Source organism: Camelina sativa, chromosome 20, assembly GCF_030686135.1.
Source record: "Camelina sativa cultivar CO46 ecotype springtype chromosome 20, ASM3068613v1".
Taxonomy (NCBI): domain Eukaryota; kingdom Viridiplantae; phylum Streptophyta; class Magnoliopsida; order Brassicales; family Brassicaceae; genus Camelina; species Camelina sativa.
The window spans coordinates 10,054,732-10,061,730 of NC_141899.1; the positions used below are offsets into that span (position 1 = coordinate 10,054,732).

Below are 6,999 nucleotides of genomic sequence, written 5' to 3' on the forward strand. Positions count from 1 at the left end.
ATAAATTATAGAGTTTTTCAATTATGCTAAACAGATTAAATTGAATTTAAAATAAGCAATGCAAAATATTAAATAAAAGTTGTTGTAATTTCAGAAGATCAAAAAGCTAGGCCTAGGGAATTTCTCAGGAAATTAAGAAATATTAAATCAGTCAATAAATTAGGATTCAAGCAATTAAGAACAGATCTAGAACTCTAAACACTTCTGTAAAATAAATCAGTTCTCACTGCAAATATTATCTAAATTTAAAACCAGAAAATCCAAATCTCTTTGTAAAATTCTAGGTAATAAATCAGCTTTAAAAACAAGTTTAGATTGTTCACAAAATTATTAAATCAAATCTCTTTGCAAGAAATAATTTTGCTCATCAAAAGGTTTTATCAGGAAAATCAATTATATTCTCATATCAATTAATAATCCTAAGATCTAAATCCAGATGACTAATCAAAGACCTAGCATTAAGAACAACCTAAGATGAAGATCTAGAAAGATAATGAATCCTAAATAAACAGATTTAACAAATCATAAAATCCCTGTGAAAAACCCTAAACCTAACAAGCAAACTACTCAGACATGTTTAATGAAGAACAAAGCATCTTTTCTGAATAATAATCAATTGAAATTAAAAAGAGTAATAAGGAGTTCAAGAAATTTTTCTCTCAAAGAAGATCTCTCTCTCCAAAGCTCTCAAAATCTCACAGGGTTGCAGAAAAATAAAACTTGCTAGAATAAAACTTAAGGGTTTGCAAAAACCTAAAAACTATATATATATATATGTCCTAAAACACGTCAGGGACTTGTGTTGCAATTTTGGAAGACTTTGGGGCAGAATTGTAAAACTTCCAATTTTGTGATTCTTCATCGGCTGAACCATGGTTTCGATCGATGCTCCCAATCTGGGTGTCGATCGATGCTACCTCTCTATTCTGCCTCCAAGTTGATTTCCTTCGGTTAAATGCTCCAGAATCATCCAAATTGCTCCATTTCGCTCCTTTCGTGCTAAAAACCTGTAAAGACTCAAAAACAATCTAGAAACAAATGAAAAGACACTAAAAGACTCCTTATATCATGGTTAAAAACCGCAAAAACTATGATATATCAACTCCCCCAGACTTAGCCTTTGCTTGCCCTCAAGCAAAACATAAGCTTAGACATGTGAAAGAGGTTTGAAAACAGGGAACTCACTCATCTGCAGATTATTCTCATTTATACTCTTCATTTACTTGACTCAAGAACTTACTTCTTATACTCAACCATGATAAGCATCAACATTCCTTACTCAAATCCCACAATCCTTTGGAATCTCTGAAATCTCTATTGTCATCTCATTAAATAAATTAAAGCAAGTACAAGTGAGTTCTTACCTTGGGTTTATTCATCAGTGGCATATGAACTCTCTTCAGGCCAAGACATTCTTCTTACATCTCCTTTCCTCTCCCTTTTCTCACTTCCAATTTTTTTTATTCTCTCTCTTCTTTTTTTATAATCAAAGGTGTAAACGAATACTGGGGTCATTGGTAATTTACCTACCCCTCGCTTCCAAGTTTTGTGTGATCATTTGACTCAAGCGTACAATAATAAGGTCACAGGTAATTTACCTACCTCTCTAAACTGATCAAAATCATCTCATCTTTTATTCTTTTTTTTTAAAGCACTGAAGGGAAGAGAGAGGGGAGACATATTTTGAAAAATTGCACTGTCTTGTATGGCCCAAAGAAGAAGTCTAGTCCACTGATTTCCAACCCCAAAGTAAGAGATTAAGTCTGGTTAAAATCCTGAGGTTGAGACAACGTTAGATCAATCAGATATCCATTGAATAAGGGATTTCAGGATTGTTGATAAGGCTCATAGTCTTTCTAAGCTTCAGTTCTGAGATCAAGCATAAACAAGTAATCATTAGAGTGTTAGCCAAATAAGAAAAATCATTAATCAAGATCATAATTCCCAAAGATAAAAAGAAAATTTTTGAAAAATTTGACTCAAACTTTATGTTTTTGACTGACACAACTGAAACTCAAAAACTGAAACGTAGTTAGTAACTAACCTCCCCCAGACTTAAACAACACTGTCCCCAGTGTTATCAAGTAAGAGGAAAGCTAAAATAAAAACAAAATAAATAAAAATCAAAATCAAAAGAAAAATAAAAACCTACCAGTGGGTTGCCTCCCACTAAGCGCTTGTTTTCAGTCATTAGCTTGACTGTGCTGGAGCTCAGGCATCCGGTTGATCAGAACATGGCATTGAATGCTTCTGAGAGAATGTCCTCTTCATCCAAGGTGGTGTATAAGCTTTAGGTGCATGAGGCTTGCCAAGTATGCGAGGAACAGGACCCGGGCGGGATTTAGGGATGGGAGAGTTTCTTTTATGTCCTGCAAAATCATCAACAAAAGAAACAAGTGCTCTACAATAATCTCGTGGCTTGGCTAACTGCAAAACAGTTTTTGTATCTTTGAAGGTCTTATTGATGATAAGAAGAAGTTTAGGTGCAGAAGATGCATACCTTGGCCTTACCTGAGGACTCTGGAGTGTGGAGTGGGGAGCTTTCTGTCTGGAAATAGGTTTCTGACTTGAAGCATCAGTTGTGGACAAGTTCAGTCGCGGATACGGAGGGGTGTCGATCGATGCCCTCTTGTTGGTGTCGATCGACACTGAGTCTGCAACTCGTGTAGCAGGAACTTGTTCAACATAAAAAGTCTGTCCATCAATAGTAGGAGCCCTCCTCAGCTTATCCATCTCAAAATTCAAACTCAAACCATCCACATTCAGTGATATGTGTCCCTTCTTCACATCAATGATGGCACCAGCTGTAGCCAAGAAAGATCTTCCTAAGATGAGAGGATCTTTAGGCTCTGTATCATACTTCAGCACCACAAAGTCAGTGGGAATCATGAAGTTGCCAACCTTAATTGGAATATCCTCCAAAACACCTTCAGGAATTCTTCGGGATCGATCAGCCAAGATAAGAGAAATCTGAGTTGGCTTGAATTCTGTCATCCCAAGTCTCACAGCAACAGAATGTGGCATCAAGTTGATGCTAGAGCCAAGATCACAAAGAGAGTGAGAAAACCTTCTTGTGCAGATGGAGCAATCTAACACAAAACTTCCAGGATCAGGTAGCTTCTTAGCAGTCCTACACTGAATTGTTGCACTAACTTTCTCAGAGATAACCACCTCCTGCTTTCTCTCCTTCTTCCTCTGAAAAGGCTGGTTCAAGAGAATTGCACTAACATCCTTGGTAAGCAGTGCTCCTTCTTCAGGACTTAAACCATTTGATACCATTCTCTTAACATAGCGCTTGAGTGGTGGTGAAAGCTTTACTGCATCAATCAAAGGCATCTCAATCATCACCTTATCAATCATGGCTTTGCATCTAGCTTCCTCCATCTCCTGCTTGGACTTTCGTGGCTTAGGAAAAGGAATCTTTGGTTGGTACACCCTCTCAACAGCAGGAACCTGAGATTTTGCTGTTTCTGGGTTCGTCTCAGAGGAGTGTCGATCGATGCCAAGGTGGTGTCGATCGACACCATCATCTGAAACCGATTTCTCTCTTTTTTCTGCAGAAGCAATTTCACCATCACCTTCATCTCTCACTGATATGGCATTGCAAGCATGCTTGGGGTTTGACTCAGTTCTTCCAGGAAGAAAACCCTCTTGCCTTTTGACAGACCCAGCAGTCTGTGCAACCTGACTTTCCAGCTTCTTGACATGAATGTTCAAAGCTTCAAACTTCCCATTAAGATCAGTGTAGACATTGTCAAGCTTCCCATTGAAAGTTACTGTCATTTGCTCATGACCTTGCAAAAGCTGCTCAGGCATAGCTTCCATCTTACTACTTTCAGCTGTTTTTGGAGGAGGAGACTGATATGAATTGTTGTCATAAGTTCTTGTGTACCCAGTGCCCTGTTGCTGCTGCTGATACTCTGGCTTGGAAGTGTAGCCTGAAAAGTTCCCACTGTAAGGCCTGTTGCCTTGCTGATTACTGAATCTCTGACCCTGATTTCCATAGACAAAGTTGACATCTGCTTCTTCATTCCTTGTCTCAAGTTGTGGCTCAAATGTCTCAACTTCAGCAGCAAAGTGAACTGACTTCTTACCCACAAGAAGATTATGAACTGAATCAAGCTTAGCATTAACAGAAGCAAGCTGGTTTGCATCAAACCCTCCATGCAATCTCTTCCTTTCAGTATCTGCTCTCTTAGTGCTATTGCTGGAAGCCAAATTCTCAATCAAAGCTTCCGCATCTTCTGAAAATCTTGTCTTGAAGTTTCCATGGCTTGCAGCATCCAAAGCTAGTTGATATTCCCAGTCAATTCCTCTGAAAAAGATACTTAGCAATTGAACTCTTGAGAAACCATGGTGTGGACAGTCCCTCTGATAAGCCTTGAATCTCACCCAAGCTGCTTTGAAAGCCTCATCTGGTCTCTGTTTGAAAGAAGACAGCTTGATTCTCAACTCATCTGACATTGCATCATCATAGAAGTAATTGAGAAAAGCCACTTTCACTTGTTGCCAAGATGTCAAAGATCCTGCTGGCAACTGCTTCAACCAATGAGATGCCTCTCCTGCAAGTGAGTAAGGGAAGAGCTTGCAGAAAATGTAGTCCTCAGTCACTCCATTAGCCTTGATACTAGTCACCAGGTCTTCAAAGTGTTCAATATGATCCAGAGGCTTCTCATGGGGCAGGTTTGAGAAAGGTCTCTGTCCAACTAGCTGGAAGTAAACAGGCTTCAGCTGAAAGTCATTCCTCTGGAATGGTGGAGGAACAATTGCAGACCGGTTTTCATACGCAAGATCCGCCCGGTTGTAGTCAGCAATGGTCCTATCAGATCTCGGTTGTTCTCCTGTCGTCGAACTGGGTTATGTACGTGGTTGGCAGCTCCACGCACGTCTGCAGGTGGGTGTCGATCGATGCCACCTGGTTGGTGTTGATCGACACCAAGGTTCTGCTCATCAACGACGACAGCCTGCTCGTTGACAACAGGATCAGCAATTACATTACCTTCTGCATCCAGCTTTTGGCCGTGCTCATTACGCAAGTGGCCCTCTTGATCCCTCAAAGCACCATCCTCATCTCGCATCAGAATGATTGGGTTAACCATTTTCAAGAATTTGGCTGCTTTTCTGTTCTCACGCTCAAGTTTTCCCAACTCCTGGTTTGAAAGCTTCAGAATTGGACTAGTCTTGTTGCTCCTTGTGTTAGGCTTATTAGGCATACACCTGAAACACACAAGAGAAAAGAAAACAAAAGCGTGTAAGTTTCAAATAAAAAGAAAATTTTAGTACTTAGGGATCAAAGAGTCCCCGGCAACGGCGCCAAAATTTGATATGCTCAAATTTAACTCTGAGCTACTCTCTCAAATTAAGAGATCAATTGTAGTACTTAGGGATCGAATCCACAAGAACTCTAGATTCACACAATAGATTTAATAATCTTTTAATTATGCTAAACAGAAATATTTTAATTAAATTGCAAGACAAAACAGAAAATAAAAGAGTTGTAAATTCAGATGATCAAAAAGCTAGGCCTAGTGAATTTCTCAGGAAATCATGGAAAATCAGATCATTTAATTAAATAAACAAGATTCAACAATTAAGCATCGTTCTTGAACTCTAAACACAATTATAAAATAAATCCGTTCTCACTGCAAATATTATCTAAGTTTTAAAACCCAAAAATCCAAATCTCTTTGCAAAATAAAAGTTAAAAACCAGCAATAAAATCAAAGTTTAGATAAGTTCACAAAATTACTAAATCAAATCTCTTTGCAAGAAGTAATTTTGCTCACCAAAGGTTTTTGTCAGGAAAATCAATTATATTCTCATATTAATTAATAATCCTAAGATCTAAATCCAGATGACTAATCAAAGATCTAGCATTAAGAACAACCTAAGATGAAGATCTAGAAAGATAATGAATCCTAAATAGACAGATCTAACAATTCATAAAATCCCTATGAAAAACCCTAAACCTAACAAGCAAACTACTCAGACATAATCAATGAAGAACAAAACATCATTCTGAATAATAAGCAATAAAGATTAAAAGAGTAAAAAGGAGTTCAAGAAATTCTTCTCTCAAAGTAGATCTCTCTCCAATAGCTCTCAAAAATCTTACAGGGTTGCAGAAAATAAAGGTTGCTAGAATAAAACTTAAGGGTTTGCAAAAACCTAAAAACTATATATATGTCCTAAAACACGTCAGGGACTTATGTTGCAATTATGGAAGACTTTGGGCAACTTTTGTAAATTTTCCAAAACTTGGGTCTTGAGTCGGTAGAGAGGGGTGTCGATCGATGCTCTCTTGTGTGGTGTCGGTCGATGCTCCTCATAGGATCAGACTCCAAATTGATTTCCTCCGGTTAAATGCTCCAGAATCATCCAAATTGCTCCATTTTGCTCCTTTCATGCCAAAATCCTAAAAAACCTGTAAAGACTCAAAAATATCCTAGAAAACAAATCAAAAGACTCTAAAAGACTCCTTATATCATGGTTAAAAACCACAACAACTATGATATATCAATCGACGTCATCGAGTAGCTTTAGACAATCAGATAGCAAAGTATCAAAGTACGTAAGATGATTTGTAAGAGCTTCAACGTATGTTTATGATACATGCTTGTATCTTTTATTTATATGAATTGTAATAAGCCGGGTGGCCATATACAATATATATGAATTTTATCAAAATTTTGAAAATATATACAATATGTATTTGGATTCGAAATAGATTAGATTTAGATATATTTCGAGACTTATTTGATATTATCTTCGTTCATCAAAATATATTTGAAAACATTTTTTTTTTATCTTTGTTATTCTAGGAGAAAAATAAAATAAAAAGAACTGACCGATGCTAGGACATTTGTGGAAAGCTAAGGTTTGCGTTGAGATGTGTCTCATTCTTAATTAGTTGATTTCTTCTGTGTGAACCTTCACCCTAGCTAGGATGGATTGAGAGATTGGTGATCAAGTTCATAATTTGTCGTTGATGACAAAAAG

General features: G+C 37.5%; 1 pseudogene; it reads left to right on the forward strand.

Annotated features, from left to right (window-relative positions):
* Nucleotides 1-4,348: 4,348 nt before the first annotated feature.
* LOC147918666 (small nucleolar RNA R71) lies at nt 4,349-4,449 on the forward strand (annotated as a pseudogene).
* The last annotated feature ends 2,550 nt before the right edge of the window (nt 4,450-6,999 follow it).